The 16,723-nt window shown below is 35.9% G+C and overlaps 1 protein-coding gene and 1 non-coding gene across 5 annotated transcripts in view; one reads left to right on the top strand and one right to left on the bottom strand.

The window, feature by feature from the left end:
• GREM2 (gremlin 2, DAN family BMP antagonist) overlaps positions 1 to 16,723 on the top strand; it is a 109,319-nt gene that overhangs the window by 60,039 nt on the left and 32,557 nt on the right. The gene's annotated exons all lie outside the window — the stretch shown is intronic.
• On the bottom strand, positions 6,727 to 6,842 carry LOC113933783. Its single transcript, XR_003523490.1, has one exon. It is a non-coding gene; the product is annotated as a small nucleolar RNA SNORA1 (small nucleolar RNA).

Genomic DNA, 16,723 nt, shown 5'->3' with positions numbered 1-16,723 from the left:
AATGTTAAGTTTTGAACTTTGAGAATTGTATAACTTTTCATGGGCTGGAGGAATGAGAAGATCCAGAAAGTTCTGATAGTTTAGTTCCTTACAACATGTACACAAACCACAGATAAAACAACACTGGCAGTTGAGATAGGAAAAGGGAATAGAGTATTGCATTCAGGATATCAAAAACACATATTTCAAACTATAAAAATCATAAAATGAAGTAAAAGGGATCTTTGAAGGGGTATAGATGAACTTGAAAGTGCTTTAAAAACTAGGAGTGGAATCACTTTTCTTATAATAATAGAAAACACAAAGGCATAATTGATATAATGAGTTCTTTGAGTCACAGTTGGAATATTTTGAATATATGAGCCACCTTAGTTCTACTCTTGTTTCCATAAGAAAGCATATAATATGCTTTTTAAATTATAATAGTCTCATATTATACATGGTATTTCTCTTAACGTATCAAATTTCAGAAATAGTGTTAGGCTTATGTATCAACCCCTTTTGAAATGTAATTACTTAGTTATTCCTATGAAAGACCAATGTCAAGGTAGGTTTAGTTTTATAGCAAGTTACCTTTGATGACATATTTTGTGTTTATATCAAATATTTTTTAAAGGTGTACTTTGTTTCTAAAATAGACATGAAATATTTGCGATAATTTCTGGACTCATTATCTGACACATTTTACAGAGCACTTTCTCTGCTTACTCTGCTGGGCTGTACAGTCATCCTAACATGAAGCAAGCTTGGCCCCAACCTTAGGTAATTCACAATCTGATGGGGGAGATAAAATTGCAGACAAATAACCAAAATATAGTGATCTAAAAAATTCAGCCTAGGGCATTTAGGGATGTTTCACAGAGGAATTAATATTTTAATGAGATCTTGAGAATATGTAAGAAGGAAAGTGGAAGGCTTCAAAAAGAAGGTGAATTTTGGGTGGGATTTCATAGAATTTGTGTAAGTGGAAGGAGTTTTTTTCCCTCAGAGATGGTGAATAATTTTGCAAGAACTTCGATTTACTAGGAAAAAAAAAATCTAGATACAAATCTACTAAGCACAAAAAATTATGACATATTTGTCCCAAATCAGAAGCATAAGCAAAGTTTTATGTCAGATTTGCTCGGCTTTAATCTTATGCCACAGTTTCATAGGATTCCAGTTCTTTAAAACTGAGTGGAAAAATCCAAAGAGTTATCCAGCATTATAAGAAAAATGTATCAGCTCCTAAGAAAGTAAAATGCTGAATCAGTTTCCATAGAGTGAATAGAGATAGCTCTGAATTCCATCACATCTGTAGAGATGCGATAGAGCAGCAAATTGTCAATCTAATTCATTTCTCAGTCTTGATGCAATTGACATCAAGGACAAGATAATTCTTTCTTGTGGAAGATTGTCCTGAGCACTGCAGGATGTTTAGCATTATCCCTGGCCTCTACCCTCTAGATTCCAGTAACACTCCACTCCCCAGTAGTGACAACCAAAAATGACTCCAGACATTGACAGATATCCCTTGAGGAACAAAGTCATGCCTGGCTGAAAATCACTGATCTAATCAATGTATAATTATGTCTCCCAGAAATGGGGCTTGGAGTAATGACATGGATAAATGAGCGATGAAGATAGCAACAGCACTACTCACTTCCAAGTGTGTACCTGCCCAGTCCAGATTATTTACACCCATCCTGGGGCCAGTGACACAAGACACATTTTGGGACCTTCACAATCTTTGCCTCAATGGTTCCCTCGGATTTAGAAATAGAAACCCAATATTTAATCCAGGAAAATATCTTTATAATGCACAATTTATGAAGAGGCCAAAAAAAAAAAAAAAGTCCTGAATTTTTGGCCCACTGAGAATTAATTTAACCAAATTCAAAAGTCGATCAATCAAGGGGAACAATTGAAACACAAGATAGCAGTAAAATGAAACCCATCATTATATCCTAGGAAACCAATAAGTCTTTGAATATGGCAAATGGAAATAAATGTAATGTTCCCAACAGAAGAGAGGTGGGAAGTGAGTTCACCAGCAGGGGCTTGAGAATTTGGCTAAAGAGACTGTCCCACAGGAAAGGAGCTTCTAGGGCTCCCAGCCAGGACCAGTGTTCCCATGGCCTTGGCCTGCTGGCAACCAAAGGGACAGCTGCAGCCCAGGAGGGGCCAGCCTTGCCCTTTGGTCGTTCAATCCACCGTGACAATCTATGAGCACCTTTGGTGCTCCTCTCCCTAGCCTTAAAGCCATACAGTCTGTAAATATCAACATTTGTTGAAAAGCTAGAGGTGCTAGCTTTTAAGAACAGTGAAAATGCAGCCTGCTATTATGTGAGCTGATCCAACTGCTTTATCCAAGGAAAAAGTTTTCAAAATGGCTTATAGCTGAGATACTACCTTTCTCTTAGTGTTCACCACAAGCATGAGCCACAGAAGCCAGGTTATTCCAAACAAGCCCCCCTTTTTTTTTTCAATCAGAAAAGACAAACTAGGAAAATGTCATGAAAGCAGAAGAACAAAACAGAAGAGTTTTCATTACTGCTGGTGATGTAGGGAATACACTGATGAGTGTTATTTCCCTGCTTAGTGAGGGTCTTCTCTTATGAAACACCTTTCTTCTTTGGGTTTATATATTGCTTAATGTGTTTTCTGCTGTTAAGGGTAGAGATTCTAGTCTTACTAGATCACAACCTCCCAGATCAATTTTAAACCAGCATGTGCTCTAGGAAACAGCCCACTCAAGGGCTAATCTTGTTCTGTTTTATTTGTTTTCTTGGTTCTATTCATGTTTTTCTCTCCTCTTTACTTGGCAGGAATTGAAGGACTAACGATGTCCCTTTTACCCCCACCCCCACCCCTTTAGAAAAGGAGCTCTTCGATGCAATAAGTTAGTCTAGACAAAGAAAATTAAGGTAATTAGTAGAAAGCTTGCAAATGTGCTGTGTAGGAGGCCCTGTCATTACAGACCCTCACCCAGACTCCTGTGGTTTGGTGTGTGTACAGAGTAATAGTTCTGGGTTTCCTCTCTGTAGAGAGGAATAAAATAATTTTGGCTTTCAATTAGAGACATAACTGCAGTTTAGTCAGGGGCATGGAACAGGGTAGCTGACAGCTATGCCAAGCTAATGTCATAAGACATGAAATCCCAGCACATAGCAAGGGATCCTGAGGCATCTGAGTTACCACAGGCCTCATACACAATAAGACACCAAGACTAGCAATTAGGATGCAGACAGAACAAATATTTACATTTTGAGAAAACAAAAGAGGAGGTATCAACAACAGAATGAATCAAAAGCCACAAGATCTCTGATGTGGGCAAGCAAAGTGTCGCTGTCAGTGTGAAGCAGGAAGGCAAAACTGGTTTCCAGTATTTGCAATTCAGAAATCTAGATTACTGGAAAATTTACAATAACATTGCAGTTCAAGCTCTCCACTTCATCCGTGTTACACAGAGTTTAACATGACGAGTCAACTGCCCCTTTCCTCCTTCTACCCTCTAAAGCCTACTGTTAGCCCCAAGTCATTTCTTCACCATGTGTGTATGGATTATGTGTTCCAGGGAGTCTGAATACATTATCTCAAGAGGTCTTTCAAAGTCCTGGAAGTACTCAAGTATGTTTTAAAGCCATGTATCAATTCATAAATTTATTTTGTTAAAGAGACTGGTGTTCTAAGTGACCGGAGAATGTGGTAAGATCTAATAGAAGAAAATTAGGGCTTTGGGTGGGGGTCCAGGAAAGGAGAGAGATGTTTGGATCCTCCCTCCTCTAGAATTAGGAGACAATTTTTTTTTTCTAAGTACTTTTAGATGGTTCACTCATGCACGCTCATCTGGAGAGGGGGAAAAATTCTGGCTTGCCAGGCAAATACAGAGACTTGTCACCAACAGGAAGACCCTAAGTCAGCCTTTGTTGTAACTGGAGTGAGGCATTTAGTTTTGACTAATTCTGCATGCATCGGCTATTATAAGAAATCCAGAGGGGGTGGTAAATAAGGATGGAATGACTGGGGCCTGGCTAGTGAGGAAAAGCAGCTCAGTGCACATGGCTTGGCTTTGACATGGCAAATGATGCTAACTTTTCCCTTCCAAATGTCTCTAATTCTGAAATTCTATAAGCATGAGATGGTGTCTCAGCCCCTTTTGATCTACATCAACCCATAATGGATGTCTGCCATGTGCTTGGCATCAGTACTTGGGAAAATGACTTTGCTGCCAATTATCTGATACTGTTATTTCATTTCTAAAATGTAATATCTAAAAATTGTTCATTTGAGAGATGTTTCAAAGCATTTTTCTCCAGTGTGCCAAGTTTTTCAGATTCATTTTGGGAGAGACACACATACACATAGTATTTCACTGAATTTAATATTTTATAAATAGGTAATATTAATTGAGTATATGCTAGCTACGAAACTCTGTTCTAAAAAGTCTTTATGTGTCCTTAATACAGATGTAGATGGAAGAATAATTCAATGATTCCATACTCTTATAAACTTTCTCCCAGGTTACCAAAGCTAAGGAAGTTACTTTATGTTAGTTCTAATTTAATGGATTGACATTGTTAGGGGAATAATAAATCAAGAAAGAGCTAAGAAAAAGCATTCTCAAGAGGATAAAAAATCTCTTTTTATCAAGAGGGTCAGGACAGAGCCACAGACCTTGCCATTTGGGGACACATGAAGCCCGAACCCCCAAACATTTTATGTTAGTGTATAGGTAATAAGAATAACTAAATTTAAGGTCAGTGCAGCCAAGAAATTTTACTTTCTAGACAATCCTACTTCAACTTTTTCCTCTATTTATTGACTTTTATTAGTTTTAAGTTCTATTGTTTCAAATAAATGAAATCTATTGAGGTTTAATGTTTCTTTAGTTTTAATAAAAGAGATTTCAGTCTTTTTATTGGAGAAGGTACAGTCTGTCAATCATTTCCGGACTTAATGTCTGACACAAAGTTCTATAGAACATTATGGAAGTTATTGCATGAATCATGGGTGTTTTGTAGAACTTATATTGTTGATGCTTTTCCATTTTTATAATAGAGTAATACACCCTCACTTTTTGTAGAGGTTACTGAACTCTTTCTGTTGTTTCCTTGGACATTAGCTCCCTTCTTCCTGTCCTGCAGTACTGTTTCCTGAATTTAGCATGCTTCTTAAGCTTTCATCTCATGTCCACAGCCATGTTCACTTATTGACAGCTTCAGAGAATGGAGAGGGCACCAGACATGAATCTCCTCGTCTTTAGGACTTACCTCCCTCCACTACTCACCATTCTTTTCTCCTTACTTCCCATCTTAGAGAATGCATCTAATCTTGTCCAGTATTCTCTTTCTTTCCTCTATTTTCCCACTCCATTTTTTGTTCTCAATTTAAAATATATTCAAATAGCTTTCATTTAAAATTTAACTCTAAAAAAGAGCAAAGAAGGAAAAGAGGAAGGAAGGAGGGAGGAAGGCTATAATTTCTAAGGTCTGTTCTAGTTTCTAGAAAAAAGAATCTATATTTATTTTCTCTCCCACAGCATAACCAAAACTGCTTTAACTAAGATATCTACTTTGTTAGGAATTAACTGGTCATTTCCATCGTATTTTCTCTAATATGCTGTGGCAATACACTGTGCTCAGCACTCAGCTGTTTGGGACTCTTGCCTTTCTTGGATTCTGAGCCCTCCTCCTTCCAAACTTCTCCATTGCCCCCTTGAAGGAATGGTACCCTCTGCTCTTCCCAGATATTTTTCTCCAAGGTTCAACATTTATCTCTTTTAAACCTAACATTACTCCTGGAAGATCTTATCCTCATGCACATAACTACAGATGGCTTCCGGATCTACAACCCCAGCTGGACTTTTCGCTTCTACTTGAAACCCATCTTTTCAATTTCATACTAGGAAAAATTCCCGTAACCCCCTCCTGGATTGAGAAAATTAAATTGCTCAAGCACAAGCATCAACTTCTTACCCTTCTTCATACCAATGTACCAATTTATTCTTCCATCTAATATTTTCTCTGGTGTCAAAAGCAAATTACCCATTGATCAATTCAAGGTCAGCACATCTACTGTGCACTTGGCTGAATGCCCCTTTCTTCTCATCTCATTACAGACCTTGCTCCAGGATTCATTATAGTCTCTTACTATATGATTTGACTATGACTATTATGATTTAAACCTCATGCTTCCTGCTACTTTTTACCTTTCAGCTTTAAAAATACATGCACTTATAATCTAGCCAAATAAATAAATGGGTAAATAATAAATTACCTCTCTGGAGCTGCCTTTCTTTTCACCACTCTAATTGAGATTTGATCTTTTGCCTTCTCTTCTTTCTGTTTTTGTTTTAAAATCAATAAATTTTCATTCGAGGAATTTCACATATGATTCCTTCTAGCACCTTAGTTCTTTAAAAGTCTAAGTCATAATCTTCAAGATAGCCCTTTTAAAAAGAACTTTTACTCAATCCCCAGTTGCCATAGTAAGTCAGCCCACAGTTCTTTTGGTGGTTGGGCTTCTTTGATCTCTACTTGAATATGGATATACTTCAAAAATTCTCCATTTGTAATCTTTAAGATCCAGTTTCTTCAAGCAATTTACTTTAGCGCCCCAGAAGTCAAATTATAGGAAGTATATTGTTTGCTATTTTGGCAAATAATCTAAAATATATTATTCCTTAATCGTTTCTAATATTGAAAATCTTGTTACATCCACTCTTTACTCATGAGCCTAGCCAAGAAATGTTACAGGGCTCATTGTCACCACTGCAATAAACTTACTGTGATGGAAGCATAACCTGTGTCTCAGTGTAGCCACTTTTGCCTTCCCTTCTTGATCATTTTTCTTGAAAGACTAGCATGTACTGGCAGCCAGGCTAGGCAGCAGCCCCACCCACCCTTGTACCATGGATGTGACTCCAAGATAGCGAATGCATGTGTGCAGCCCACACAGGGATGACCCTTGAGAACTAGCTCTATTAGTCAGAGGGAATTGTGTTTTGGGCTCCACATGACATTTCCTACAAAAGGCCACTCCTTCAAACTGGGAGAGGTAGTTGATTTGCCTAATACAGAGAGTCAGGCAAAGTGAGGAGATGAGGAATACATCCCAAACAAAAGAGCAAAGCAAAACATCAGAATAAAAGACATTAATGAAATTGGAATAAGCAATCTATGATAAAGTTCAAAGCAATGGTCGTAAAGATACTCATCAAACTCAGGAGAGAGTTGGATGGATGCATAGATGAATACAATGAGACAGAAAATATAAGAAAGATCCAAACAGAAGTTACAGAGCTGAAGAATACATCAACTGAACTGAAAAATACAGTAAAGGGTTCAACAGCAGACTGGATAAAGCTGAAAATCAGATTAGTGACCTGGAAAACAAAGTAATAGAACTCACCCAACAGAACTCAGAGCAACGAAAGGAAAAAAAAAAAAAATTAAAGAATGAAGATAAGTTAAAGGATTCTCTGGGACAACATCAAGTGGAATAGCATTTGCATTAGGGTCCCAGAAAGAGAACAGAAAGAGAAAAAGCTAGAAAACTTATTTGAAGAAATAATGACTGAAAAATTCCCTAATCTTGGGGAGGAAACAGACATAGTGATCCAGGAAGCACAGAGGGTCCAAAATAAAATGAACCCAAAGAGAGCCACACCGAGACACATTGTAATTAAAAAGGTAAAAGGTAAAGATAAAGAGAGAATCTTAAAAGCAGTAAGATAAAAACAACAAAATCATACAAGAAAAACCCCACCAGGCTATCAGCAGATTTCTCAGCAGAAATCTTTCTTTACAAGCCAAAAAAGAGTGACACAATATATGTAAAGTGCTGAAAGAAAAAAAATTCCAACCAAGAATTTTCTACCCACTAAGATTATATTTCATAATTGAAGGTGAGATTAAGAGGTTTTTAGATAAGCAAAAGCTAAAGCAGTTCATGAACATTAAATCTCCTTATAAGAAATATTAAAGGGACCTCTCTAAACTGAAAAGAAATGACACTAATTAATAACAGAAAACATACAAAAGTAAAAATCTCACTGGAAAAGGTAAATAGATAATAAAGGTAGTGGATCAATCACTTTTTTTTAGATGTACATGTATTGATTCTCCCTATTCTTTTTTTTTATTATGTTATGTTAATCACCATACATCACATCATTTGTTTTTGATGTAGTGTTCCATGATTCATTGTTTGTGTATAACACCCAGTGCTCCATTCAGTATGTGCCCTCTTTAATACCCATCACTGGACTAACCCATCCCCCCACCCGTCTCCCCTCTAGAAGCCTCAGTTTGTTTCTCAGAGTCCATAGTCTCTCATGGTTCGTCTCCCCCTCTGATAAACACTGGGGAGGGTATGTGCTATGGTGAGCACTGTGAATTGTGTAAGACTGTTGAATCACAGACCTGTATCTCTGAAACAAATAATACATTATATGTTAAAAAAAAAGAAGAAGATAGCAGGAAGGGAAAAGTGGATCAATCACTTTTAAAGCAACTAGTTTAATCTTCATAGTAAAATAGTAAGAATAGTAAAATTAAAACTACAATAATAAATTGAAAGATGAATAAAATAAGAAAATGTGAAGTGTGACATCGAAAATGCAAAACATGCATTCATTTATCTGGACACTTGCTTCCACATCTTGGCTATTATAAATAATGCTGCAATAAACATAAGGGTGCATATATCTTTTTGAATTAGTGTTTTTATTTTCTTTGGGTAAATACCCACTAGTAGAATTACTGGATCAGATGGTAATTCTATTTTTAATTTTTTGAGAAAACTCCATATTTTTTTCCACAGTTGTTGCACAAATTTGCATTCCCACCAACAGTGCAGGAGGGTTCCTGGTGAAATTTAAGAAACAAAGAAAAAAAGAGACAAACAACAACACAAAAACCCAGACTGAGGTTTGGGTTTTTAATAGAGAGAACAAACATAGTTGCCAGAGCAGAGGTAGGTAGGGGGATGGGTGAAATAGATAAAGGGGGGGTAAGAGTACATTTACCTTAATGAGTACTGACAAGTGTACAGTATTGTTGAATCATTATATTGTACACTTGAAACTTATGAAACATTGTACATTAATTACACTTGAATTAAAAATTATAAAAAATTTTAAAAGGAAAAAATTCTGAGGGGGTGGAAAAAAAATGTAAATTTTGGAATATGTTCAAATTTAAGTAACTATCAACTTAGTCATATATGTAGGAAGTTATATGCAGACCTCAGGGTAGTCACAAAGCAAAAACTTACACTAAATACACAAAAGAAAATGAGAAAGGAATCTAAACCTATCACTAAAGAAAGCCAGCAAACCACAAGGAAAGAGAAAAAGAGAAGAAAGGAACAGAGAGGAACTATGAAAACAGCCATAAAGGAATTAACAAAATGGCAGGAAGCACATACATATCAATAGTTACTTAAGGAAGGAAATAATGAAAATAAGAGTGGAAATGAAATAGAGATTAAAAAATAGAAAAGAACAATGAAACCAAGAGGTGATTCTTTGTAAAAATGAACAAAATGAGCCCGGTGATGGGTATTAAGGAGGGCATGTATAGCATGGAGCACTGGATGTTATACACAAACAATGAATCATGGAACATTACATCAAAAACTAATGATGTACTGTATAGTGACTAACATTACATAATAAAATAATAATAATAATAATAATAATAATAAAAAGAAAAACCTTAACTAGACTAACCAAGAAAAAAGAGGGCTCTAATGAAAAAAAATCTTGGAAATAGAAATTACAACTGACACCACAGAAATACAAAGACCATAAGAGACTGCTATGAACAATTATACACCCAACAAATTGAACAAACTAGAAGAAATAGATAAATTCCTAGAAACATAAAACATTCCTAGATTGAATCATGAATACATAGACAATCTAAATAGACCAATTGCTAGTAAGGATATTAAATCAGTAATCTGAAACCTCTCAACAAACAAAAAGTCAGGGGCAGATGGCTTCACTGGTGAATTCCACAAAACATACAAAGATTTAATACCTATCCTCAAACTCTTCCCAAAAATTTAAGATGATGGGATACTTCCAAACTCATTTTAGGAGACCAGCATTACCCTAATACCAAAACAGGACACAGAAAAGAAAATTTCAGCCAATATCACTGATAAACATTGATGCAAAATCCTCAGTAAAATATTAGCAAGCTGAATTCTACAATACATTAAAAGGATGTCTCTCAAAAAAAATAAAATAAAACAAAAATAAAAGGATCATATACCATGACCAAGTGGGATTTATTCTAGGGATGCAAGGATGGTTCAACATCCACGAATCATTCAACATGATACACATTAACAAAATCAAAGATAAAAATCACATTAGTGATCATCTCAATAGATGCAGAAAAAACATTTGAAAAAATTCAACATCCATTTATGATAAAAGCTCTGAACAAAGTGGCTATAGAGGGAAAATACCTAAAAATAATAAAAGCCATATGTAACAAACCCACAGGTAACATCATACTCAATGGTAAAAAGGTGAAAAGTTTCTCTCTAAGATCAGGAACAAGATAAATATGTCCACTTTCACCACTTTTATTCAACATAATAATGGAAATCCTAGCCTCAGCATTTAGGCAAGAAAAAGAAATAAAGTGCATCTCCATCAGAAATGAAGAAAAGAAAAGAAACTGTCACTATTTGCAGATGACTTGATACCATATATAGGAAACCCAAAGACTCCACCAAAAACTGTTAGAACTAATTAATGAATTCAGCAAAGTAGCCGCATGCAAAATTAACATACAGAAATCTGTGGCATTTCTATACACTAATGAGTTATCAGAAAGACAAATTAAGGAAACAGTCTCATTTAAAATTGCATCAAAAGAATAAAATACCTAGGAATAAATTTAATCAAGGAAGGAAAGATCTGTACACTGAAAACTATGACATTGATGAAGGGAATTAAAGGAGATACAAATAAATGGAAAGATATTCCATGCTCAGGGATTGGAAGAATTAATATTATTAAAACGTCCATACTACCCAAAGAAATGTACAGATTTAATGAAATCCCTATTGAAATTCCAATGACATTTTTCACAGAACTAAAGCAAATAATTCTAAAATTTGTACGGAGCCACAAAATATCCTGAATCGCCAAAGCAATCTTGAGAAAGAATAACAGAGCTGGAAGTATCATGTGCCCTGATTTCAAACTATACTACAAAGCTGTAGTAATCAAAACAGTATGGCATTGGCATAAAAATAAATAGATACATATCAATGTAATAAAAATGATAGCCCAGAGTTAAAAGCACACAAATATGGACAATTAATTTATGACAAAGGAACCAAGAACAGACAAAGGACAGTCTCTCAATAAAAGGTGATAGTGAAAGTGGACAGCCACATGCAAAGGAATGAAACTAGACCACTATCTTATACTATACACAAAAACTAACTCTAAGGGGATTAAAGACTTGAATGTAAAACCTGAAACTATAAAATTCTAGAAGAAAATGTAGGTCGTAAGCTCCTTGACATTGGTCTTGACAATACTTCTATGGATCTGACTCCAAAGGTAAGGGTAACAAAAGCAAAAATAAACGAGGATTACATCAAACTAAAAAGTTTCTGCACAGTGAAAGAAACCATCACTAAAACGAAAAGGAGACCTATTGAATGGGAAAAGTGTTTTGTGAATCATATACCTGACAAGGGATTAATATCCAAAACTTATGAACAATTCATACCACTCAACAACAAAAAAACCCAATTAAAAATGGGCAAAAGATCTGGATAGACAGTTTTCCAAAGACATACAGATGGCCAACAGGCAGATGAAAAGATGCTCAACACCACCAATTATGGAAATGCAAATCAAAACCACAATAAGATATCACCTCACACCTGTTAGAATGGCTATTATCAAAAGACAAGAAATAACCAGTGTCGGAGAGGATGTGGAGAAAAGGAAAACCTGCACACTGTTGGTGAGAATGTAAATTGGTTAAGGCAGTATGGAAAACAGGTACGAAAATTCCTCAAAAAAATTAAAAATAAAACTACCATATGACCTAGCTCTTTCACTTCTGGGTATATATCCAAAGAATACAAAAATGCTAATTCAAAAAGATATATGCATTCCTATGTTTATTGCAGTATTATTTACAGTATACATACAATGGAATACTACTCAGCCATAAAAAAGGATGAAATCTTCTCATTTGCAACATGGATGTACCCTGAAGGTATTATGCTAAGTGAAATAAGTCAGATTGAGAAAGACTAATACTGTGTAATTTTACTTATATGTGGAATCTAAAAACAAATAAACAAAACAAAACAAAAACAAACCCATGGATACAGAGAATAGATTGGTGGTTACCAGAGGGAAGGGGTAGGAAGTGGGCAAAATGGATGAAGGGGTCAATTTTATGGTGATGGATGTAACTAGATTTTAATGGTGATCACTTTGTAGTGCACACAAATATTGCATTATAATATTGTACACCTGAAACTTACATGATGTTATATAACAATTTTAGCTAAAAAAGAGAGAGAGAGAGAGAGAGAGAGGTCTGTACTGTGGTGCCAATTTCTCATATCTTTGCCAATCTTCAGCCTTGTGCAATTTGGGCTCTGTGCCACCTGCCACAGTAAAATTGCTCTGACAACAGTCACTCACATCCTACCTATTCCCAACTCAAAGGACTCGTTTGAGTCCTTATCTTTCTCCTCCTGGCCACAGTTAATATGGTAGATCACTCCCTACTTCCTGACATCATCTTTCTCTTGGTTTACATGAAAGCCTTTGCTGAGATTTGCCCTCTATCTTTTCACCCAAAACCTCCTGTACAAGTGCATCTTTTCTTTAGAATTGTCACTCTTGGCCCTTTGTGCTTTTTACGCTCTCTCCTTTTTATAATCTTCCCTCTTTATGAACTCAAAGAAGTGTTGTGGCTAAGAAACAAATAAACAAACAGAACACTGGTTTTGAAGACCTAGACAAACCTGAATTTGAATGTCAGCTCTTACACTTACTTTCACTAACAGCACAACGCTGGGTAAATTATACAATCTCGTTATTATTTATCATCTCCATAAAAAGGATTCATAACCAGATGTTCATATCCAGATTGTTATCAGGGTAATGTATGCATTAATATAAAGTATACATTACTCAATTCCTGCACATAGTAATTTAAATTCTTTTATAGTTTTTTAATATTATTGCTATTATAATTATGTTTAAATAATACCTATGTCCAATACACATTTGACACTGTTATTTGTTTACAAATCTGTCCTTCTCTCAAATATGTATTATCCAAGGGTAGCACCATGTCTCTTTTGACTTGTGATAGGAACATTTATCTACCTGAATGAAACTTCACAGGCAACTCAAGATTGTCATTCTGTGGGCTGAACTTTTTTCTCTTCAAGTCTTTCCTCCTTCTATTGACTAGTTTCCCAAGAACAGAGCCAGCTACCATCCATTTTGTTATCCCAACCAGAAACTTTGGAGACACGGCCAATAGTATCTCCTCTACCTCCAATATCTGTTCCACCACCAAAATCCCTGCTCACCCACCTCCAAACATCACTCAAATTCACCTGCTTCTCTATATTTCAATAGTTGATTTCTTTGTTGGATTTTGGGAGGCGGCTGCAGATCCTGCAAGAGATTCCAATCTCTTCTTTGTGCCCCTAAATAGGGCCACCAACACACTCCATCCCACTCGTTCCCCTTCACTGCTTCCAAAGGGACTTCCCTATTACATAAATATATCATGTTTAAAATTCTAGAGGGACTCCCTAATGTCTTCAGGATAGAGTTCCATACCTTTAGCATGAGATACCAAGGTCTTCTCAGTCATAGTTTTTCAGATTCATCTCCCAGTATTTATCATGCACACTGTACCTCATTAATGGAGACCTACTCTCAGTTCTCAGAAAATGTGATACCCTCACAGACTTCTGAACTCATCTGCTCTCTTTGCTGGAATGCCTTTCAGCTAGCACATTTCTACTGGTTCTTGAAGTGCCTTCCACTTCTTATTCTCTGAGGAACTGATTTTTATTTTTCCGATCTCTACTCCCAGGTCCTCTTTCTCCATGTGCCATGCACACGTATCTCATACATCTCATAGTACCTATGACATTATATTGTACGTGCCACCTCTCTTGCCCAACTCCTTAATAAAACTGCGAGTTCTTCCTAGATAGGTTTAAGGTCATAGTCACCTCCGTATCATAATATCAATCATAGCACCTATGGTACTATGCTGCTGATTGAATGAATGAATGGACCGATACAAATAAAGTGCAGAAAAGTTAAACAACTTGAAAAGTATGAGGGACACAGTGTACACTTCAAAGCAGAAGGCTAGGGGCAGCAAACCACATTGGTTCTGAGTGAGCATGACTTTGGAGGATAAAGAAACTGGGTTTGAATTCCACCTTGGCTAACCACTAGCTATTCATATTTAGATAGGCACTTAACCTCTCAAAGAACTATTCCTTATCTGTAAAATGGTAATGATGAGGTTGTGGCAAGGATCAATTCATATAACTTCTATGATATGGTTATTATACTACCTGACATAGATTGGCCCTTAGTAAATGTCACTTACCATTTTTACTACCTTGTATCTGGCAGGTTGCTTTAAATTGCACAGTTTAATTTATTAGTCTTTTAATTAAAATTTGTTATAAGAATGAAAATAAACTGTATAACTATTGGTTAATTTTGGAAAACTGCCATTAAGTTCAAGATTTAAGTGTTTGGAATGGAAGGGATGATAAAGATCTTTTAGTTCAAAACTCTCACTTTCTATAACAGGAAATAGGGACTAAGAAGATTAAGATCTAATAGATCATAGAGCTTATTAGAGGCTAGTTAGTGAAGATCCAGGACTAGAACCAAAGCATATATCAATGACTATTATTCCCAGTTGCTTGAATTGATGAAATTCATGTGACTCTGAGATTTGAAGAACAATGAGAGCACCTTGAGGCTCTTGAGTCCATGTCAGGGAAGAGGAAGATGCCAAATGGGTGGAGAACTGACTGCCTCGCCACATAACCATATACCAACTATACTATTCTGTTGCTTTATTTCCTTTGTTTGGGAGGTTTTTCTTTCCTGAAGAAAGGATAAAGAGCTCTGTGGAAAATTATGAAATACTATTACATACAAATCTGATTAAAAGTCCAGTGACTGTAAACCGTGAGTTGAGATGGACACATTCCCCAGGGCTGGCATGCAGATCTGATAGGTTTAATCTCACCACTTCTGTCTAGCTTTAACTATGTTGCCTTCCCCTATGAAGTTATCTCCCAGAAAAATCAAATTTTTATTCATATTGTCAATTTGTTTGAGGCACCCCAGAAGGGTAGGGTAAAGAAAGAGAATCTCTATAAATGGAGATAGAGAGAACATGCAAGAAAAATATCATTTTGTGCCAGAAAGAAAAAAAAAATGTTAAATAGCTGGGAATATTTCTTCCTCTTGCAGAAATCTAAATGGGGGCTTCTAAATGAGTTATCCTTGGTTAAGGGAGTTTCCTAATCCCACGAACTTTTTGATAATAAATTCAGTCATCCCAATTATTTGTCAACAAATCTGATTGAAAACTTAATAGAATAAAATAAAGCCCTTAATATTAAGCACAGGCTTCTAGATATCTGTCTGCATTTCAAAGTTTGTAGGGTAGTCTTTTTTTGCTCTGAAATTTCTTTAAAACGGCAGAAGTTAGCTCTAGAAAGCATTGTGTTTTTCCATTCAGTTTATTGGTTCACTTTGTACTACTGTTCACAAGCATTTGGTTGCTAGACAAAATGAATGATTCAAAGTGTGAGGCCCAATTTTTGTAATTTATATTCAAGGAAAAATATGACAGAAAGAACAGCATTCAACTTGAGTTTTTTATACATGTCCACTGCAGAAAGACTATTTGGGCTTTTTGGTAGTAGCTGCTCTCCATAGAGTTTATCATTGCATTGCCTTGGATTGATGCAATTCATGTGACTCTGAGATTTGAAGAACAATGAGAGCACCTTGAGGCTCTTGAGTCCATGTCACGGAAGAGGAAGATGCCAAATGGGTGGAGAACTGACTGCCCTCGCCACATAACCACATACCAACTATACTATTCTGTTGCTTTATTTTGATCTTTTCATTTTTTAAAAGTGTGATTTCATTTGGGATTGTTCCATGTCAGAATGGTTAGTGATAACATTATCTAAGACTGTGTGTAAAGTTCCCCCTGAATTGTATATTTTTTATGCACTACAATTTCAAAATACCTTTCTTTTCACGGAAGCCACATGTGATCCTTTTGATCCTTACAATCATAAAGGAGTCATATATTTTAGAAAGGAATGTTGAGAGCTAGGTGTATAGGAAATATCTGGAGAATAGCTTGGCTTTTCGCGTGAACCAAAGATTATCAGAGAATTTAGAGCAGGAAAAACTCTTAGAAATCATCTTGTCTGGAACGTCCCAAAGTATATCCCTAGCTTGTAACACTAGTCCAGTGAGATACTTCTCCAGTTTCCATTGTCTGACAAGTCAGGAAATCCTGCACACTATAACTCTCTTTTAGAGACTCACATATCACATTAGTCACATTTAAGTCTTTCAGAAAAGGACGCTCTATAGCCACGTTAACCCTAGTCATCATAATTTATTTGGTCACAGAACTCTCTTATTCCATGGAACTAT

This window comes from Zalophus californianus, chromosome 10 (assembly GCF_009762305.2).
Source record: "Zalophus californianus isolate mZalCal1 chromosome 10, mZalCal1.pri.v2, whole genome shotgun sequence".
Classification (NCBI taxonomy): Eukaryota; Metazoa; Chordata; class Mammalia; order Carnivora; family Otariidae; genus Zalophus; species Zalophus californianus.
This window is presented reverse-complemented; position numbering and strand designations above follow the sequence as displayed.